The 24,044-nt window shown below is 32.8% G+C and overlaps 1 long non-coding RNA gene across 1 annotated transcript in view; it reads right to left on the reverse strand.

Annotated features, from left to right (window-relative positions):
* The window catches only part of LOC134760974 (uncharacterized), an 89,542-nt gene that overhangs the window by 41,088 nt on the left and 24,410 nt on the right, over positions 1-24,044 (reverse strand). The window contains exon 4 of the long non-coding RNA XR_010139108.1: positions 7,326-7,462. This is a non-coding gene — a long non-coding RNA (uncharacterized LOC134760974). The remainder of the gene's footprint in view (positions 1-7,325; positions 7,463-24,044) is intronic.

Genomic DNA, 24,044 nt, shown 5'->3' on the forward strand with positions numbered 1-24,044 from the left:
TAGAAGTCTTACATATATTTTATTAAATGTCTCTCTAATAATTTACAATAACAGATAATATCATTTAATGCTATTTCTATATGTTTTCTGTACATCCAGTATTTAGTGCATATAAATTGGGGATTGTTACACATTCCTGTGGATGCATTCTACTATGTGATGTTAACATTGTCAGTTTTCTGTATTTGGTGTGTTTATATGGTATATCTTTTTCATTCCTTTGCCTTTAAACTTTTTTATCTTTAAGAATATTTAAGTATATTTTAAATAAGCACCATAAGTTTGGATTTTGGACTGTTTTGTTTGTCTTTTTATCTGATTATTTTTCCAGTGTGAGAATCTTCATCTGATGGTGGACTATGTGATATCCTGGGGTTTATATACCAACTTGCTCTGTGTTATTTATGGAACCAGTTTAATTTTTTCTTTTATTTATTTCTTTCTCTTGCATCAACCAGGTATTTATATATTATTTTATTTTTCTCATCCATTATGTTGTGGGTTCACAATCGCTAGTTATTCCTTTAATTGTTACTCTAGAGATTACAACGTTTGTTATCAATTTTTGAGCAATAAAATATCTTGTAACAATTTAACTTCTTTGACTCTTCCCACTTTTTGTACTACTATTATTATCTAGAAGAGAATTACAGCAGGCCTGAAGCTGAGATCTTTGCAAGGACCTACTTACAAAATTGGCCCTTAGCTAGTGTCTGGAATGTTAGTTTCTGAAATATTTCCTAACTGATAAATTGTTTCTTTATGTCTATAATATGATTTATGGTGAACAACTCCTTCTCTTCTTAGAGTCTGGGCTATTGGAAGTTCACTGGAATATGTCCACATGACCGGCTCCCAATAAAAAACCCTAAACTCTCAGTCTCAAATAGGATTCCCTAGGCAGAAACACTGCATATGTGGTGTATTTTTCCTGCTGTAAAGACAGTACACTCTGTGTGATCCCTCATGGGAAGAATAGAGTATAGGAAACCTGAATATATATTACTTGAGACTCAGACTGTGTCTTTTTCCCTAACTGAACAAACTGAGTATCCTGACCATGTTACCTGTAAAAATTTGAAACATGGAAGAAACTATATGCTGAGCTTGTGAGTCCTAGTAAATTACTGAAGATGTGAGTGGTCTTGTGGACTGCTGAAACAGCTGTCATGTATTTTATTTCCACACATATCTTAAACTCAATGCTGAGACATTATCTTCATTAGCTTGGTAAGTTATTCTATTTCTTTCTTTGCCCTTCTTTCATTTATGTACTTTTATGGCTGCATCTGGGATATTTTTCTTCTGTCAAAAGAATTCATTTTAAAAATAGTCTCAACATATATTTGTTATCTTAATTTTTGATAATCATGAATTTTTTTCTGAAAATTATTTTATATTTATATTTAAAAAGCATATTTGCTAAGTATAGAATTATAGGCTAGCAGATTATTTTCCAACCCTATTAAAACTAATGATTATTGTTCTTTAACAGGTTTTAAGCTTTTCTTTTTTAATTTATCAGCAGTTCGACTATGTTGGGCCTATATGTGGTTCCCTTTAATTTTGTCCTGTTTGGGGTTCAAATAATTTATTGAATCTGTGGTTTGCTGTATTTCATTAGCATTTGAAATTCCTTACCTAGTGTTTTTATAAATATTTGTTTTGTCTCATTGTTTCTCTGTTTTCTTTCTGAGACTCCAATTTCACATACATGAGAACTTTTTCCCACACCTCACATGTCATATTAGTTGTTAGATAGACAAGGATATCTATGGACCCATCTGAGTTTCTTGTTTTCGTCTCCCATGTTTTTCCTTCCCTGCCAAAATGTGACTCTTTATTTTAACGTATTTTTTTAGGTCTTGTTGTTTTATTCTCATATACTTTATTTTAAAATAAATCTCCCCCTGTAGAGATAATTTCCCCTAATTTTCCTTAATAAATTATAATTAATTGTGCATAAATATAAACTTGGCTTTTGGAATGCCTATGAATAATTCTTTATAAACATTTCTAAATATTTTATATTTTCATCTTTTTTTATTGTTAGAAAATATTAGTTGTGTATTAAAAATACATAAGTAATTGTTTTCAACTTGCTGTAATGCTAAAAAAGTATCACATATTTATTTTAATTATCAGAGTTTTACAGAATCAAATGGATTTATACAACCATCTGCAATGCTCTCTTCTGAATTAGAAAATTAATGTTGCACATTAGTGAACTGAGATAAGAGTTGGCAATATTCGTCAGGAATACCCACATAGTCCAAAAAATTATTTGAGATAATACACATTGGTTACTAAACATTAGTCTTTTAAAACTGTTATACAGTTTCTGTTCTTTATCTGTACAGAAAGAATGAAGTAATTTTATAGATAGCATTCTAGAAATATGATGACTTTGATAACCTGATTGTTCCTAGTTCACAATGTTCAGCACTATCTAAATTTAATTTTAATTATTAAAATTTAAAATATCAAAATAAAAATTAAAACCCATAATTATCATTTCTTTCCTACATAATATATGTTAACATTTTATTTATCTTATGTTATTTATCTTAATATTTTATTGAGTTGAAAAATATTCAAGGCATTACACATTTTCAATCATATGAAACGTGTATCACAGAAATATATGATATACACTTTTTAAAATAAAATGCAAAATCTTTCCTCACAAATGAATTAATCAAAAACAGACTATAAAGCACATAAAAATATATAATCTGCTTTGTAAATATGGTAAGTACCTAATTATTGATTTACCAAAATCTCTATCCCAAACCAAGTTGAATCTAAAGAAACGAAAGTTAAAAAAATCGAATTTAAAAACAAGGAGACCCAAACCTACTCAGATTGGATGTGATTTGAACCTTATTATAAAATAAACAACAACGTTAACAACCCATGTAAGCTATTGCTCTGTGGAGACACCTTCCTTACTTCACTTGAACTCTTATGTCTCATTCCAGGGGTTAAGTTTCTTCACTTTGCTCTCTCTCTGACTCCTTGCAGCAGTGCACCCCCTATCATGTGGATACCATCCTCAGCCAAGTCTGCCTCTGAAACTTGCAATGGTCTATCTCTCACCCCTATCTTTTTTGTGTGTGTATTACCTGCCCTGTTTAACCTCACCATCCTAAGCTGGGCCATCCTGTCATGCAAAAGACTTTTGCTTTTTTTGATTTCAATTGAATTTTTAGATTCAAGAGGTACATAGGCATGTTTGTTACATGGGTATACTGTATACTGCTGGGGACGCGGCTTTTAGTGCCCCCCCTTAGCCAGATAGTGAACATTGTACCTGATAGGTACTTTTTCAACCCTTACCTGCCTCATTCCCTCGCCACTTTTGGAGTTGCCAGTGTCTATTATTTTCATCTTTGTGTGCATGTATGCCCATTGTGTAGCTCCCACTTATAAGTGACAGCCCATGGTATTTGAGTATTTGATTTTCTGTTTCTGAATTAGTTCACTTAGGATAATGTCCTGCAGCTTCATCCATGTTGCTACAAAGGACATGAGCTTATTCTTTTTTTATGGCTTACTCCGCATAATCTTTGACTTCATGTACCGAGCTGCCTCTTCAACTGGGCACAAACTTATTCACTCTGCTTGGGGTTTTCTGTCCTTTATCCGGCGCTTGTTACCACTTGTACATCTCTTTCTCAGCCTTCTCAGGTTTTGCCACTGCAATGAGACATCACATCTCCCTCAAACTCAGCATAATTAGTAACCTTGTGTGGCCTTATCTAATGTCTTTAGGATTGAATTATTCTTGAGTGGATGATGTATCAATACTAATATCCTGATCTTGATGGTTGTGTCATAGATACAACCAAAATTGTCTTCATTTATAGGAAATAAATACTGAAGTGTTTGAGGATGGTGGACACTATCTTTACAGTGAAACCAAGTGGCCCAGGGAAATTAAGAGAAAATAAGCGAGGAATTTGCTATAAGAGTCAATAAACAAAAAGATTATTGTCATAATTAAAATGATAATTTTGCAGAACAAAAAAATACATATTTCTTAAATTTTCAGAGGATTTTCTGCCTGCCATTTAACTCTGTTTAACTTAAATATTTAGATCAGTAAATGTGTTGAAAGAAAAATCTAATTATTTAGGCCTCACAAACCACTGATTTTATTTCTCCATCCCCGTGTAACCAAGACAAATTCTACTATTCTATCCTTTCCAACAGCAACAATCTAACTGGACAAAATTTGAGTTTCTAGACTCTAATAGTGTGTATGCAAATTTGGACAATGACTTTCTCACCGTTTTTCATGTAATTGAGGCAAATTAGGGACCCTACTTAGGAGCCTACTGGGTTCCCCTACCCTGCCCTGGCATGGATAAAAAAGGAAAACAAAACAAAACAAAACACTTTGAGGCCCTTCAAACGAAATTGCAGGCAGCTAGCTAGTCTTGTGACCAGCAATTAGGGAAGTAAATTAATAACCTGCTAAGCAAGAAGATAATTTTAGCTTAAATAATAGTCACCCAAGTAAATCAGTCATAAGATGCTCAGTGCTCTATAGAAACTAAAGATAACATCTTGACATATGGCCTTGAGTAGTTTTTCAGAAACTAGGATCCCCACCTTATGGAAAATGCCAACTGCTGACATATAGACCTCTGCCAGCCTGTAACCAGAAAATGGATGAAGAAGTTCCAGAAATTTCCCAGCCCTTAACTCACTTTGAAAATCCCCTCACCTCTGTCTTGAAAAACCCTTGCTTGTAAGCCATCATTAAGTTTAAGTCTTAAATATTAGCTCTTCATTCTTCTTGCTTGGAACCCTGCAATAAATGCCTTACTTTCTCTTGCTGTAAATCCTGGTGTCAGTATTTGGCTTTTCTGTGTGACAGGCAAGCAGATCCAGGTTCAGTTCAGTAACAAACCCAGGGATAAACCAGTTGCAAAACTTCAGCTCATGCCTCCATATTTCTCCCTTCTCCAGAATTGCCTTTCTGTTTCTCATAGCTTTAGTAGTTTTCTGATGTCTTTAAGCAAATGCATTTTGTGAATAAATGGTGGCTTCTTAAGCTGTTTGTAGGGGGAATGGTGTTTTTCTTCAGTTTCTTCATACAACCTAAACATCAGTCTCATTTTCTAGACGTTTTAACTCATTTTTATGTCACATAAACTTGGCTTCTTGGGCCTCCAACACAACATGGCTTTATGCATCATGATACAAATCAAGTGTCTCCAATATCCTGCCTTTCAGACTGGTAAGAAATTTTATTAGTAAAAAATAGCCAGATTCAATATTTTTTTTAATAAGATACTAAAGCATCTTTTTTTTTTTTTTTTTTTTTGCCAGAGGGGTGTATTTGGCATTGCTTGCATGAAATATATATGTTCAGAATAATATGGAAAAAAATTAGTGTGTGCATAAACATCTTATTTACATTGTATTAAAATCAGTGTTTTCTTGTTTGCTTTTCATAATCTTTATTGGTGTGCATAGATATTTTACCTCATTTGTCAGATTTGGTAAACAATAAATGCATAGATAGATGCATAATGGACATGCAGTCAATTTTGGTTTTCAGATTGGAAAAATAATATTTTTTCAGTTCAAAATACAGTTTTTTAAATATAATTGTCCCAATTACTGGATAGAACATACAAATATAAATATATACCTATAGAGATATATTTTAAAAATGTATTTAACTGAAATTCAAATCCAACTAAGTGTCCTATATTTTATCCAGCAATCCATTTTCTCCTTAAAGTCAAGAATCTATGTAGGTCAGGGAAACATAAGCAGAAAAAGTCAGAAAACACTGATGCTTTATTAACCAAATGATATTGATGAAAAGGACAATAGAATTGCTATTGTGCAGAAGATAGTGAGACTTACAAAATATCAAGGTCCAATGACTTTTCAAGAAAACCTTAGGAATAAAAGCTTAGTGTATATAATGAAACACATAAGCATTGCATTGATTTCTTCACTTTAGTGTTGCTTAAGTATACTTTAGTAAAAACAGAAACAAGTTCCAAAGCATAATCTAATTTGACACTAAAAGACAGATAAATGAGAACATAAACTGAAATGACGATGAATGGGTAGAAGTGAAAGCAATTTCTGTAAGGTTGCAGGATGTTAATTACCTGAAATACTGGCATGAAATACAGTTAAATAAGTTGATGGGCATTTTAAGTGATTTGTTTTTCATTATCCATGCTAAGTTAAAAGGTTGTGATTTCCTTTAGTCTGTTAAATACAGGCATTTTGTATCAAATAACTTTGTACTGGGGACAAATTTAGGTTAATCCATCATTAGTTTCTATTTATAATACCACATTTACAGGAGGAGACTTTAAAACCAACATGCATATAATATTCCAATTTTGAACTCTAATTTTAGGCTTTTTAGCAAGGATTTTTTTCTATATTTTCAGTAATAGCCAAATTCTTAAACACTTTACCTGCTTCCTAGTTTTTTTTAATTCATTTAGTTTAACTTCTTTTTGAAATTTACTTTTGAACTTGAACATATAAAGTTTGTATTTTTCAATTTGCTACTATCTCATTAGTACCTTGAAAAGTGCTCAGCATAAAATTACTCAATAAAGATTTGTTAAATGAATGAATATTTTCAATCAGAGGGGATATTAGAAGGCATTAAGAAAAAAAATCAAAGGAATGAAAACAAAATTATCATGATCCATTTAAAATTATAAAAAATGAATCACAGTTAAGCCTGAATACCGCTTTAAATTATAAGAGTGGCCAAGGTTTAATCATGTCCTATTTACCCCATTAATAGGAGAGAGTTTCCTGCCCTTGGATTATAGGGATGGCCAAACACACAACACTTGATGCAAGAAAAATGAGATTGGCAGCGGTTTATTGGTTATGTATGCTCATAGCCTGTGAGAGAAGGGCGCCCCATATCACTCAAGCCCACGCAGAGGTTGCACTTGTGATTACAGTGAACTGCCAGAGGCAGGGGGATGCAGGCTTTGTATTATCAAAAAGGTGAAGTGCTCCCTGGTTCCCAAGGAAGAATACAATCGCCTTATTTAAATAACTCAATGGGCTGTCAGGGAACTGAAACCCACTCCTCAGGAGTAAGCAGAAACTCTGACAATTCTTTGACAAGAAGGGCTGTTTGGCTGGTGAACATTAACTGCAGAAGAAGTGTGGAAGATAATTTGCTATTAGGTAATTCCAGTCTCTCTCAATTTTACCAGATATCAAGGCAGTATATAGCATTGAACCTTAACTTTAGGCCTCAAACCACAAGCCAACACAGTAAACATTTATGTTTTTGCATATATTATGTGTTTTACCTTCAGAGGAAGGGAAGTTCAGGGGTAAGATGAAAGATAAGACTTAGTGTTCTCTTCTGGGATGTCATCAACAATGGATTCTTCATGACCAGTAACCCACACTGGACTTGTCACAATTACCTGCTATTAACCTAGACCTGAGGGTGAGAAAGGAAGGAGGGAAGAAATAAAGAAACTTGGCATGTAAAGATTTTTTTTAGTCTATAACTGTTCTCATAAAGAAAAAAGAAATGTTAGGTTGGTGCAAAAGTAATTGCTAGTTTTGCCATTAAAAGTAAAGTTGTTTTGCCATTAAAAGTAATGGCAAAAGCCATGATTACTTTTGCACCAACATAGTATTTTTATCTCTGACCAAAAAAAATTAAATTGTCCTCAGAGACCTTTCAGTGTCCTCTTCAACAGTAATGCTAGAAAGCGATGAAGAGACAACATTTGAAATTTTAGAGTTGAAAAACTGTCTCATCGGAACATATTAAAAATCAAAAGATTTATTTATTTGTTTACTTCTGATGAAGATATTACACATATATTGCAAGGTTTTAGAAAATATATCACTGTATCTTTCTAAAACAACCACTTGAAAATAGAATTCTGCTTAAATATTGATCAAAATAACCAGCTCAAGAATATTTGCAAACTCTGCATCTGACAGGGAATTAATATCCAGTATTTAGAAGAAACTCCAGGTACTAACACCACCACCACCACCATCAAAAACAAGTCTTCCATTAAAAAGTAGGCCAAGGGCTTGATTAGACATTTTTCAAAAGAAGACATACAAATGGCCTATAAGCATATGAAAAAATGTTCAACATCACAAATCATCAGAGAAATGAAAATTAAAACAACAATGAGATATCATCTTGCACCAGTCAGAATAGCTATTATTAAAAAGACAAAAAATAACACATATGGGCAAAGATGCAGAAAAACAGGGGACATTTATAAACTTATAAAAAAGGAAACAACTTATAAATGGTTGGTGAGAATATACATGAATACAATCTATACTGGAAAACAGTATAGATATTTCTTAAAGAACTAAAACTAGAACTACCATTTGATTCAGCATACTGAGTATCTATGCAGAGGAAAAGAAATCATTATATCAAAAGGACACTTATACTTTTATATTTATCACAGCACTACTCACAATAGCAAAGATATGAAATCAGCCTTAGTGTCCATCAATGGATGACTGAATAAAGAAAATGAAATACTATCCAGTCATACAAGAGAATAAAATCATGTCTTTTGCAGCAGCATAGATGGAACTGGAAACCATTATCTTAAGTGAAACAGCTCAGACACAGAAAGCAAAGTATTACATGTTTTTACTTATGAGGGGGAGCTAAAGAATGTCTACGCAGAGAAAGAGAGTATGGAATGATAGAAAACGGAAACTTGAAATGGAGGTGAAGTGGGAGGAAGGTGGATGATGAGAATTACTTAATGGGTATAATGTGTGTTATTCAGATGATGGATGCTCTAAAAGCTCTGACTTTACCACTACTCAATCTATGCATGTAGCAAAATTCCACTTGAACCCCATACATTTATACAAATAAAAATTTTAAAAAAGGATGGGAGGAAATGTGTTACTAAATGACAGGTACCGGATAATGAAATGAGTTAGAATAGTAACTATAATTACAATACAATGGAAATATTTTATAAAAGATGTTAGTATTTCTCATTAGATGACTTGAGGAAGAAAAGAACACTGAATTTACTAAATAAAGCATTTTACCTGGGATACAGTCAATATACATACATAAAAGCAGATTTAAGTATATATAATGTACACACTTAGAGATATATTCAGTTATCCATGATTACATATGGTCATTTATATGTATACAAAACATGAGCTTATAGAGAAATGAAATGAAAATAAAATGAAATAAATACTTCTCAATATTTAGACAATATCACCTGATACAGGATTATGGGTAATTTAATTTTCATCCTTTTAGTATTCTGCTCCTTTGTATTTCCACAAGAAATATTTTAATTTTATAGGCAGAAAAATCACTTTATTTAAATTTTTGAAAAAAATTTGCAAATATTTTTTAAAGCAAATTTCATTTTTCTTCATGTGCTCCTTCAAGTTTTTTTCCAGTCCCTCTGCATGAGTTCTTAAATCTTTCAGAGAGAGCTTATTTATTACATTTCTGATGGAAATGTTCTTGGTATAAGGTCAATTCTCTTCTCTTCATTATTCTTTGGCTCTTTGGATTGCTGTATCCCAAAGAACATTCACTCCATGCCTCCACCCCACAATCCCCCCCACTCCCCCACCACACACACAGATATATATATATGTATACACACACACATTTAAAAATCTGTTTTCAAAGTTACAGGACTCATTGTTATTACCTAATAGCAGCCGAGGGAACTTTAGGATAACAAAAGATTAAGAGAAGGGAATATTTGCAGCTGACACTGAATCACCAGGGAATATGTTTTTTGAAAGATTTCCCTTTCTCCCGCTTATGTTTGCTTGTGTGACTTAGTGCTTAGCTCACAGATGCCTATTTTAATGAAATGTGTTATTTTCACAGTTTGTACATGGTGAGAAGTGCTTCTCACCATAAGAACTTCACTGCATTGATGTGCTTGGATGTTTTTTAAAAAAAATCTTAAGAAAAATATGACTCAAATATTCCTGCTCTTTATTTTTACGTTTAATTAAAAACACTATGGTCACCATAAGGTTGGCGTATCTATAAAACAGCATAAAATCAATATACTGTTTTAGCCAATAATTAATTTACTTGCAATCCTATGATCCTCTTTATACAAAGTATAAACGAACGTTCTTTGGCATTATTTACTTCATAATTTATTAGCTGTCAACCTAATAATAAATTAAAGAAGCCAGCATATCTCCATTCAATTTCAGGTTAGACAGTTGAATTGCCCATGTAATAGGGCCAAAAAGCAGCCAGACACAAAGTAAGAAAAGAGAGGTGGAGTTGCTGATGTAGAAATTAGTAATTTTTTGAGAAACGATTTATTATATTTCTAATATTTATCAACATCATTTGTTAGGTTGACATATGACAATTCTAAAGATGACCTCTGAGTCATCTAGTTTCTCTGATTCTCCCAGGAACTTTCTAAAGTTTTTAACTCAAATTTGACCAAAAACCTGATATTCTTTATACTATTTAATAGCATAAAAGTCAGAATTATTAGCAGGGAAAAGGTAAAATGAGACATCTCACACAAAACCACTTTTTACCATATTAAGGTATTCATCTCCATTTGAAAGGAAAAAAGCAATTATATCCATAACCCATAGTGTTTAGACCAATATCCTCTTGCCTAAGGACACACATAAATACACATGTAAAATGAAATTTACCATCTTTCACATCCTCTTTTTAATCTTTGTCAATGTGAGAATGAAAAATCTCTGTTTACCCATTAGATCCTAAACTCTCGTTTCCTTCTGTCCAATTTATGATCTTAGCTGATTAAAGTCTTCTCTCCTCCCTAACTCCTTTTCCCATTTTGTTCTCTGGAATGCCTAGTCATCAGGTTCCACATATTCTAAAACTATTTTCTGAATTTCCCCTTTACATCTGTTTTTTGGATGAAATATTTTTTTTTCTCTTAATATACCATTTTCTTCAGTCCTTAAGGTAGAAAGGCTTTATTTTCTTTTCATGTGCCACATATCTTAAGTTTGAGAGCAGTGTTTGTATCCTTCTTGCTTTCCAAATATATACTTATTCTCAGTTTTTGGAATTGTCAACAATTAACTGTATACCTTCTCTATAATTTTTCTTAGTGGTCCTCAATCAAAGTTTCAGGCATTATTCTTTTAGACACAAACATTACCAGCTAGCCCATATTCCTTAATCTTCTGTTCTATTCTTCTCTTTGATATTTAAATTCTCTTTGTATATCTCATCTTACTCTTCAAGCTCCTTATATATTAAGCTCCAGAAATGTTCTTTTCCTTTATCCTATCATGTTGACACTGTGTATGTTTTCATTATCAAAAATGAACCATCTCCTAAATAGCTCATTAAAACTTCCTATTATAAGATTTTTTTTAACATCAGTAAGAAATCAAATATACTGATCTTGCATGTCTTGCTATATGGCCTTAAGCAAGTTATTTAAATTCTTTGTGTCTTTGTTTCATCTGTTAGATGAACATAATGATAATAGTTTTTTAATAGAGTTATGTAAGGAATAAATGAATTAATACATATAAAATGCATAACACAATCCTTGGAACACAGCTAATATGCATTAAATAGTAGCAATCACTATTATTGTTATTTGACTTTATAATCTTACTATCATCTTATTATTCTTTCTTTTCGTATTTTACCTTGTGATCACTATCCTCAAATAGATACTCTCTACACCATCCATAACATCCTAATTTTTGATTGACAACTATAACCTTCCAATGACACAAAGTTAATTTCATTCTATGACATACAGCAATATATGTAAATAATTATGAATGATGGTCAAGTGAGATTTATCTAAAGAATGCAAGGTTGGTTTCACATTCAAAAATCAACTAAAGTAATACATTGTATTCATAGAATAAAAATAGAAAAAAATTACCTGATCATCTCAATATATACACAGAAAGCATTTGACAAAATCTGATACCCTTTCATGATATGTTTCTTTCAACAAACTAGTCATAGAAGAGAAGTTCTCCAACTTAACATATGTGAAAAGCTCATAGGTAACATTATACTTAATGCCAAAAGCCAGGATGCTTTCCTCTAATATCAGGTAGAAGAAAAGAATATCCACTTTCACCACTTCTATTCAACATTGTAATTGAGGTTCTAAACAGGGCAATTAGTAAGAGAAAGAAATACAAGGTAACAGGATTAGAAAGGAGGAAGTCAAACTATCTCTTTTTGAGATGACATGATCTTGTATATGAAAATTTTAAGTAACCCCTTAAAAAACTATTAGATGAATTCAGCAAGTCTACAGAATGCAAGATCAGTACAAAAAAGTAAGTAGTATACTTATACATTTGCAATACAAATATAAAAATCAATTTATTTTGGGGGATTGTGGGGTGGAGGTGTGGAGTGAATCTTCTTTGGGAGAAATTTAAAATCAATTTTTAAAATTTCATTTATATTGGAATCCCAAAGAATAAAACAGGAATGTATTTGCAAAGGAAGTGAAACTTACACTTTAAAAACCATAAAATACTGTGGAAAGAAATTAAAGATCAAAATAAGTACAAAACGTCAGATGTTCATTTATTAGAACACAACAATAAAATAGATACACTTTTAAAGCTGATCTGCAGATGCATTGCAATTTATATCCGAGTATCAGTTAACTTTTTTGTAGAAATTGACAAATTTATGCTAAACTTTACTGCTGGGTATGATGACCTCCACAAGATGAGATGGGAGGATCCATTGAGTCCAGGAGTTCAAGGCTGCAGTGAGCTATGATGACACCGACGTACAGCAGCCTCAGCAACATAGTAAGACCTCACTTCAAAAAATAAATAAATAAATAAATAAATAAAAGTGAAAACACCAACTCACAAAATGGGAAAAAATATTTGAAAATTATATATCTCATAAAGGGCTTCTATCCAGACTACATAAAAAATTCTCATAAATCTAAATTTAAAGAAAGTTGTTTTTTTTTTTCTAAATGGGCAAGGGATTTAATAGATATTTCTCCAAGGAAAACATACAAATAGATAATAAGCACATGAAAAGATACTTCATTAGTTATCAGGGAAATGCAATTCAAAGCAACAAATCATTTCACATTCACTAGATGGCTAGACTAAAAAAGTCAGATAATAAAAAGTATCATCAGGAACGTGGAGAAATCAAACACTGCTGGTGAGAGTGTAAAATGGTGCACTCTTTTAAAAGCAGTCAGCTAGTCTCTCGGATGATTAAACACAGAGTTACTGTATGACCTAGATTTCGCTCTGAAGTATGTACCTAAGAGAAATAAAACACTGATGTCTCCACAAAACTTTTTGCATGAATGTTATAACAAAATTACCCAAATAGCCAAAAGGAGAAAACAACCCAAATGCCTATCAATGAATTAATAGATATATAAAATGCGGTTTATATGTACTATAAAATATTATTCTGACTTCAACAGGAAAGAAGAATTGATACATAATGTAACATGGTTGAATCTTGAAAACATTATGCTAAATGAAATAAACCAGTCACAAAAAAAAACACATATGATTCCATTCATGTGAAATGTTGAGAACATTTATAGAGACATGGTGTAAATTTATAGAGACATGGTATAGAGTAGTTCTTGCCTAAGGCTGAGTGGGTAGGAAGTTGGAGAGATAGGGGTTGGTAATTAATGTATATGAAGTTCCTTTTTGGGGTGGTAATTTAATTGAGTTTTCCATTTTATATTCTCTTTTCTGTCTTGAAAATTAAACAAGTTTTTGAGCATATTTTTACATTTGAAAATACTTTTCAATGTATACTCCATTAATTAATATTTAGAATGAGTTAAAATATTTGGACTTAGAATTTATCTATTTAGAATTTATTCACACATCCTCCAAAAAGTAGGGGGCCAGGGAGAGAGGAGGAAGGAAAACAGAAAAGAAGGGAATAATAAGAAGGAGGAGGAGGAAGAGAAAAAAAAGCAGTTTAACAAAATACTAATTTATAAATGTCCATAGAGGAGGTAAGATAAATGGAGGTTTATTGTACTATTCTTTCAATTCCATAGTGAGTTTGAACTATTTCAAACTACAAGCTGGAAGAAATGAATTTCTACTCCCGTAACCTCCAAGGCTTTAAGCTTCCATGGAACAGGACACAGGACAATGTCTAGTTTACATAAAGCTACCAGGATAATGTCTGGCTTTGAATAGGTCTTAAAAATACTTGCTGAATAAATGCATATTGTTCAATTCTATTATTTAGAGATAGATATAAGTCAATTTAGAACCAGGAGGTTTTTGTCCCTTTTGAATTAATGGTATGTTTCCTTCAGTCAGGCATTATAAACCAAATTTGGCATCTTGACTTCTTTTTGTCTTATCAAGTAGGAGGTTTAAAATTAAATACAATTGTTAGAATTAGAATCTGTATTAAATCAAATTCACAATCAAATAATCTGCTCATTATTTACTTTCATTGGGTTTATATGTGTAATCATTATTATTTTGATGTGGAACGTTTGATTTTTATACTCATGTAAACAGATATGACTCCAAAAAATGTTGTTCTAATTGTTCTTGCTGAAAAACAAATTATCTCAAAACTCAATGCCTTAAAACAACCACATTTTTAGGTCAAAATTTTAGAGATCAGAATTTGGTAAAAGTTGGGCAGCAAAGTTCATACTTGAGTTCCCTCATCAGCCTGTAGTCAGATTCTACTAGGTCTGCCATCTGAAGGTTTGGTGTGGTTGAATATTCGAGATCATTTACTCCAAACTGGTGGCTTCGTAGGGTTGTTGATCAATATGCCTTTATGTGGCCTCTCCTGCCTGACAATTTGGGATTTTCTATCATCTTATATAGTAGCTTACTTCTTTCAGATGCAGCTTCCCAAGAGGCTCCTAACGTTCATTTGCATTTTACAACTGGATTCAAGGGGAAAAGTAACTCAAGACAGTATTCCTCCAACTTCAGTCTTAATATTAAACTTTCTCCTTCCTTCTTTCTGTTCAGATGGAAGAGGACATGTGGAGGTCAGATGTGTGGAGATCCATCCTTTGAGTTTTAGCAGTATACCTTAGGCTTTTTGTCAGAAACTGTTTGGCTGAGAGTTATGCATCAACTTCCTTTGGGCATTCCAAGGCCGCCTTCTTAGCCTCCCATTGAAGGTATCTTACAAGAGGCAACCACAAGACTCCAGTCTCCCTCCAGCATCCCCAGTAATCTTTTTCACAATGTCTTGAATACTTGTCATGCACCTAACCTCAACAATACCTTAAAAAGCATGTTTTGTTTGGCAAAATATGGGGAAAGATTTTGTGGCAGGGGACATTAAGGAAGTTTTCAAAGTCAGAGTTTCTCTCATTGCTGTCAGTGGAACACCAGGGGTTCCCAAATCCAAACATGTTTCCTTGTGTTTGGCAAAGAAAAGTAATTGGGAAGAGGATAAAGGTGAGGAGGTCTTTCAAATACTGCCTCACTTAATCATTTTATTGAGGGTGTTTCATAGGAATTATTTCAAGAAATTCTCTGCTACTGATTTTTTAAAACAACTAACATATATTCCAATAAATCAATTCATTTTTAAAGACAACATTAATGTTACTCGTCCAGATGTAAACAACACTGAGGAAGGAGTTCACATTTCGTCATTATTATTTTCAACATGTTTAGATATTTTTATGTTAGCTGTGCATCTGGTGATGCATTAGTTTAGTGATCAAATGAAAGGGAAACGTCGCTGAGTTACATTGTTTAGTGAAGTCGTTTAACCCAACATTTCAGGTTGGCATTTTGCACAGTAACTTTAAAGCTGGCATTTCACAAAAATATTTAAAAAATAAATGTCGTCTACATTATATACTTTTTGTAAAGGTTAAGTGCACAGTGTTTCACTTTTAAGGTGATTCTCAAATTGACAACAAAGTTACTCCCTTTTTTTCAAGATGTCAACCATAATACATGGTTCATTAAAAAGTGACCTATAGTCTTTCTTACTCTTAATGCCTTTCTTTCAGTATTTTAAATAAAAAGCTATACTTGACTCCCTCACCTGGAAAATTTATTTCCATTGACTTTTCTGTGTAGCAATCAAGCATTGTAATTCACCTCTTTGTACTCTATCTAAAATGATTTATTTTTCTTTAAAAAATTAAGGCAAAAAATTAAGTCAATGGTTGAGGTTTAGATATGCATGCTTCTAAATGTCCCCCTTGACTAAGCACCAAAAAATGAGTCACTGAACAGTCTATAGTGCTATTCACTTTACCATAATATAAAAATCTGAATGCTAGCTAATTGCTTATAGTTTAGATGACATTAGAATTTACTATAAGTAATGGTTTTATTTATTTTGTATAGTACAACAAAATGGAATGCCATGTGAATAGTATAAAGATTTACTATGAAGAATCAGCAGGAAAAAGGTATCTCAAATGACACAGAAAATTCAGACAGACAGACAGATACACATACATACACACACACATCAGGTTAAATAAATAACTGTGAGAACTTTGGAGCTCAATCTTAACATGCAAATAATATATTAAGCACAGTGTTTCTCAATAATTCTGGCTTTGTGACAAATTTTGTCTCCTTATAAGTCGTGGAAATGAATGCAACAATGCATTTGCTAAAGCAAAAAACACATCTCTTTTTTGGATGTGACACTGATGTGAATTGTGTGTGTATGTGTGTGTGAGAGATCTCTTTTTGATCACGATTGACTCAATTGTTTTAATTTGGATTTGTGCCACTGTGAAACAAGGGTAGATAACAGGACTGATGATTTACACACCGTTTTTGTCGTTACTTAAGACATTATTGTAAATTTTGCTTAGTGTAAGACTTCTAACATATAGTTTTTTATCAATAAAATTATCAGTGCAAATTACATATTGTTATGTGTGAGCATAAGAAAGTAAGCAGGCTTCCATCAATAGTTCTCTTGCCAATTGTTTATCCTTCCCAACTCCTGCCTTCTCTCCTCCAATCAAAATAGTTGATACTGCAAGCATTCTTCCATTTTCCCATGTCTGAATTTTCTGAGTAATATAATTTCTTCTCTAAAATACTTTATATTTTAAGGTGTTGACTGAAAATAAGTATGTATCATTTTTGGGGTTCTGAACAAAAAATCTGGTTAAAGTCAGCATTTGGCACAGTGTAGACAGTTATTCTATTACCTTCAAGCTTTTCTTATACCCAGCCATGTCCTCTCTACTCAACACCATAGGTTTTTCACCAAACTCCAAGTGCAGGTTTAAGACTAACTGATTGTATACTTTGTATTCTTTTAAATAAAACATGTGCTTAGTAACATGCAATTCTGAAAAAGTAAGACTAGAAAGGACACTATGTTTAATTTTTAATAATGTTGGTAGTCTTTGCTTTTCATTTACCATCATATAGAAGAACAAGAAAGAGACTACTACTGTGGTTTTCACATATACTTTTAAACAAATTTTATGTTGTTTTTTATTGAGGTAAAAGATACATATAAAATTTGCCATTTTACTATTTTTAAGTATACAGTTCAAAGGTAATAAACATATTTTTATCCTTTTTTCCTTTCATCTGCCACTCCCTGCTACTCTTCCAGGCTTCTGGAAAGCACCATTCTATTCTCTGTCTTCGTGGGTTCCACTTTTTGATCTCCCACATATCAGTGAGAACATGTAATATTTGTCTTTCTAAGCCTGGCTTATTTCACTTAACATAATGCCCTCCAATTCCATCTGTGTTTCTGCACATGATAGGATTTCATTCTTTTAGGGCTGAATAATACTCCATTATGTATATACACCACATTTTCTTTACCCATTCATCCATTGATGGGCTCTTAGATTGATTCCATATTTTGGCTATTGTGAATAGTGTGGAAATAAATAGGGGAGTGCACATATCCTTTCACTATATTAATTCCTCTTTTGGATATATACCCAGTAGTGGAATTACTGGATCTTGTGGAGTTTTTTGAGGAACCTCCATACTGTTCTGTATGGTGGGTATACTAATTTACACTCCTAGCAACCATGTATATGAGTTCCCCTTTCTCCACATCCTTGCCAGAATCTGTTACTGTCTGTCTTTTTGATATAAACCATTGTAACTAGAGTGAGACAATATCTCATGTGGTTTTGATTTGCATTTTTCTGATTAGTGATTTTAAGCATTTTTAACCTCTAGCCAGCCTTCCCATAATGCCATAATAATACCTTTGGGACCCCTTCCACGTATGCTCTTCAAATGGACAATATACATTGGAAATAACCTCTTAATTACATCAGCCAAAGGAAGCTCCATGAAGAACTCTGGCTCTTTTTTTGACTGATTTTGAAGCAGTTCTGACAAACCTTTTTAACCAAACAGCTGGAATTTTATGCTTTTTCCCTTTCCTGAAGTGACTGTCACAACAAATCTCATCTCATTCTAGTGATCAAACTGAGATTTTACGTTTTATTTTTCCATTAAGAAAACTTAAAAATCTTCACATTGTAAACTTAAGTTGAAATGTGAAATTTACTCATTTAGTTTACTCATTTTATCCGTTTTGTAAACTCCTTGATAACAATAAGCAATAAAATTAGATAAATATTTTATAAGGAATAAACTCCAGTGTGACTACTAAATAACATTAGTCAGCCAACAATGTTTCTAAGAAAAATATGTGCATATTTGAAATAAATGCACTTATGGAAAAAAAATGAGAATTTAAAAAGTATTTAGAGAAATATGTGAACTTCCTCAGAAAACCTGCTTTGGATCACATCAGTCTTTGAAACTTCTCTATCCAAGTGTTGTAGCTCTTTGAATATAATGAACCTCAGAAAAGAAGATTTGGGGCAAGACAAATTTTAGACCAATTTACAGATATCAGAAAAACAACATAGTATTAAAAAGTTAAGGAAATCACCAGATATTCACCAGATATTTTGAATTATTAGTTGCTGGTTAAACATCTGCATATGAACCAAACTTTTGGTATCTACATGGAGGTATAATAAAATAACAATGCTAAACTAAGAAAAGTCAGATTCCACCACCAATTGATTTAAACATGGCAATGCTGGGCTCACTTTCTTCTTATTATTACAAACCTTCAATATCTAAGCTTCTGTTAAATTCTTTATTTATATATTATTTACATAAATATAGCCAGAGGAATGAACAGATGTTAAAAGTACATTTGATTTGGTGATGAGTTTTTGCTTTTTGTGTGTAAATACTTATTAACATAGAATCATTTCTTATCACTTAGTATTCTTTGTATACAAAAGTGAACAAGAACCAGTACACCAATCAAGGACTCTGAAAAAATTACACTAGTCTTGATTTCTAATTTTAGTTATTTGTAGAATTGAAAATGGTGATATCAAGTGCATTAGTTAAATATTAAACCATAGTAACAGAAAAGTTTCCTAGATTATTTCTGTTATTCTATTTCTTCATAAAGTGGATTTTTCCCAAATTTTCAGAGTAAAAAAATGTGTAAAGTACATAATACTTGTCTCAGTGTTTGTTATAATAAAGAAAATATTTAGTTTTCCTATTAGAGAATGATTTTAAAAATTACGGTGTTTTCATGTCATGGAATAATTTGTAGGGATTAATATAATGTTTCTGAATATTTAATAATGTGGGAAATGTTGACAATATACTATTAAGGAGATAAGGAATACATACTTCTTAGGGAGCATGATACAAGTTATCTATGAGTGTGTATACATGTGAATACAATGGACTTTGTGACATCACTGTGATTTCCTTACAGTATTCCTAAACTCTATCAATAGTGCTTCAGCTCAGAATATGCTGGACATTAGGGAATTAGGTTGGAGCAAAATGCAGAGTTATGGTTTGATAGATGGTGTCCCCTCCAAAGTTCATATTGAAACTTAATCCCCAATACAACATGATTAAGAGATGTGGCCCTAGGGGGGTGATGAAGTCACGAGAGCTGTACCCTCATTAACGGGTTTAGCACCCTTGTAAAAAGGGCTAGAAGTTGAAGAGAGCATTCTCTGGCCCTTCTATCCCTTTTGTTATGTGAGAACATGGTGTTCCCCCACTCCTGAGGATGCAATGACAAAGTGTCATCTTGGAAGCAGAGAGCAGCCCTTACCAGAATGTGCCAGACCAGACACTAATTCTGCTGGCACCTTGATCTTGGACTTCTCAGCCTTCAGAATTCAGAGAAATAAATTTATATTATTTGTGAATGACCCAGTATCGGATATTTTGTTACAGCAGCACAAACAGACTAAGACATACACAAAAGAACTTAGTTACAAAAAGGAAAGAGGTGAAGTGAGAAATACGGAGCACTGGTTCTTAGAAAAATATAACAAGGAGAAAACTATATCAGATTTCTATCACTTGTGAACAATTTATTAAGGAAATAAGTGATGCTAAAGAACAGTGAAATCAAAACGAAAAATTCTGCAGTTAGTCAGTTTGGAGGCTTGGATAGTGTTTGTTACATATTATTCAAAGGGTAAGCCCTGAAAGCTGGAGAACCTGGACTCATGTGCATTGTGTAAAAAATATAGGCTAATTTTCTTTGGCTGCAGGCTACCCCAAAAGCAAATTTCTTGAAACATAATATTGTATTTTATTCATTGCCTCATTACAGTAATCTAATTTTGAACGATAGAATGTTATATTATTTCAATTCATGGTCTTCATTTATTTTCTACTGACCATATGACAAAATTTTTGTCCCTAAATCATGAACAATAACTATATAAACTCAGTTTTTCCCAGATTTTACTGATTGTTCCTATGTTTTAAAAAGTGGCAGAAATCAAATAAGCAGACATGATCTAATCCTGGTCTACAGTTTTTCTATTTGTCTGAATAAATTTATGGGACAAAAGTGTAATTTTGTTACATGAATATATGGTGTAGTGGTGAAGTCAGGGCTTTTAGTGTATCCATCACCTGAATAACACACAATGTACCCATTAAGTAACTTTTCATCATCCCCCTGGCCTACATTTAATATATTTAAAGCGAAGCTGATATGAGAAATGCATTACAATATTTGTGATGATTAGCTTTAAAGGTTGCCAGATTCAGTGAGGTCACCATAGACAAGAACATACATATCACCAAAGTCAAGAACCTTACTAATTCTTCCATTTAGTGGTACCAGATTATAGAGAATGTGTTCATGCTACCAAAAGTTAGATAATTATATTTAATTGCCATTGAATTATGTTTAATGGCAAATGTATATAAAGACCCAGGTCAAGAGTTATTCAGGAGCTAACAGCATTCTATTGAGTTAGCTGTATTCAGAAAATCCATTCACATTATAAGATGACAGCTTCAAATATAGTGAAATTGAGTAAACACACTTGCAGGCTGTCAAAACAAACCAAAACAAAAACACTGTAATAGTCATATATCATTAGGAAAACTTAGTCCTTGGATTTTGCTGCATAAAGAATAAACCATTTGTATTCCACTTCTTATAAAATCAGTGAGCTTCCTACCTTCAGAATTAAAATTTGCAACACATTATTTCTTCGATTCCTAATTTCTACCTTCCGGAGTATATTATCTGTCCTAATGTCAGTCATTACTCCTGTTTCTTGAATGGACTTTAAGCCTATTGTGTTAATTTCATTTTGACTCAATTTTCTCCTGTCTGACCTGCTGTGTTGACTATTTTCACATCCCATTCAGGTGACTTCTTGTCTTTCAACATCTATAACATTTTTTCCAACTTCTTTATTTTTTTCTTGACATCATAATATACTTGGATATAGAATGAAGCATATGTGTAATTTGTTAATGAATAGAGATCTTGATTTCCTCTTACTTAATTTTGTAAAATACATTTATTGGTTTACAGGCAGGAAACAGGTAAGCACAATAATTTTTATTTATCTCTTATACCTTTACAAAGTATATTCATCCTTAAATATTATTAATATGATTGCTATATCTGACTCCATTTTTAATATTTGATGCCGACAGAATTTTTTTTTTTAGACAGGGTCTCACTGCGTCTCTAGGCTGGAGTGCAGTGGCACAATCTTGGCTCACAGTAACCACCGCCTCCTGGGCTCAAGCCTCCTCCTGCCTCAGTCCCTCAAGTAAATGGCACTACACACACAAGCCACCATGTCTAGATAATTTTGTATTTTTTGTTGAGATGAGGTTTCACCATGTTGCCCAGACTGGCCTCGAACTCCTGAGGTCAAGAGATCCACCCACCTCCACCTCCCAAAGTGCTAGGATTACAGAAGTGAGCCACCGCGCTCAGGTTCTGGCAGCTTTCTTTTTATTTATTTATTTATTTATTTATTTATTTATTATTATTATACTTTAGGTTTTATGGTACATGTGCGCAATGTGCAGGTTAGTTACATATGTATACATGTGCCATGCTGGTGCGCTGCACCCACCAACTCGTCATCTAGCATTAGGTATATCTCCCAATGCTATCCCTCCCCCCTCCCTCCACCCCACAACAGTCCCCAGAGTGTGATGTTCCCCTTCCTGTGTCCATGTGTTCTCATTGTTCAATTCCCACCTATGGCCGCTTTCATGCTCACCTCTTCACTCCCCCTCTGCCTCGTATCTGGCAAGCTGGTAAGAATGCCCATAGGATCCCTTTGCTGCTGGCTCGCTAGTGTACTCTCTAACCACTGAAACACCTAACTCAAGCCAGCCTGGACTTATTTGTTCCTGTCCTCCTCTCCCTAGGTTTCTCTTGTGTGAGTACTAAACTTTGCTGTGTACTTTTTTGGTGTGCAATGTTATCAGACTAAACTTTCAGCTTATTAATTGGGAGGGGATCTAGCTCATCTCCATAGCTGACCACAAAATAAATATATAAATATCTGTGGGATATTCCTATGTTTGTCTCTCAATGATGAACTACTAAAAACGGAGAAAGTACTAGAATATGAAAAAATAGGAGTAGTTCCTCTAGCAAGGTCACACAAGAAGTACTATGAATCCAGATTTTAAAAATCCCTCATTTTCCAGCTTTTCTATTATTTTAGCACATTAGATAGAAACTTGAAACAATGCTAACATAGATATGTTTGGTAGGAACCTTTAAAATGAACTAAAGGGAACCTGTAGAGAGACGTTATTCTAATATATGAAACAAACCCATTTTCAAACTTGCAACAGTAACTACATGGAGAGGCTACTCATTGTATCAACTACCCTCTGTTTCAGAAAGACAACCCATAGCTAGGTTTAAATTAATCTAAAACCAAGTTACCAAAAGCCTACAAATAACATTGTCATCATCGAAATTACTGAGGCTTTCCACATGTATTCAGGAAGATTAATTTGTCATATACCTAAAGGTCTAAAAATTTTGAAATGTTAGATATGTAAACCAATATACATACACGTATATATGTATGTAGCTCTCATTGTATATACTTTTATATGAGATATTCATTAAATCAGGATCAATAGATCAATATTCTCACTTTACCATGATTAGACATATAAATCTGTACAGTTAACATAAATTTTTAAAAAATGTATTTCATTGTGGAAAAAACACAATATGATAGTTCTCCTCCTAATACATTGTAAGTGTACAAAACATAATGTTAACTATTCACACAATGTTGTTCAGAAGACCTCTATCACTTATATTGTATAAATCATATTTCATAACATTAATTAACAATTTCCCATTTCCCCCTCTCAGCCCTGTTAACCACCATTCCACTCCTTGATTCTATAAATTTAATTGTATAAGTGGAATCATGCAATATTTGTCCTTTGGTGACTAAACTATTCCACTTCACATGATGTCCACCAGGTTCTTCATGTTGTCACATATTGCAGAATTTCTTTTTTAAGACTGGATAATATTTCTTGTATATGTCATCATTCATCCATCAATGGAGATTTAGGTTGCTTTCCCTTCCTAGCTATAGCAAATAGTGCTGCAAATAAATATGGGAGTGCTAATATCTCTTGAACATTCTGATTTCAATTCTTTTGGATAAATAGCCAGAAGAAGTGGAATTGTTGTATTGTATAGTAGGTCC

Source organism: Pongo abelii, chromosome 2, assembly GCF_028885655.2.
Source record: "Pongo abelii isolate AG06213 chromosome 2, NHGRI_mPonAbe1-v2.0_pri, whole genome shotgun sequence".
Classification (NCBI taxonomy): Eukaryota; Metazoa; Chordata; class Mammalia; order Primates; family Hominidae; genus Pongo; species Pongo abelii.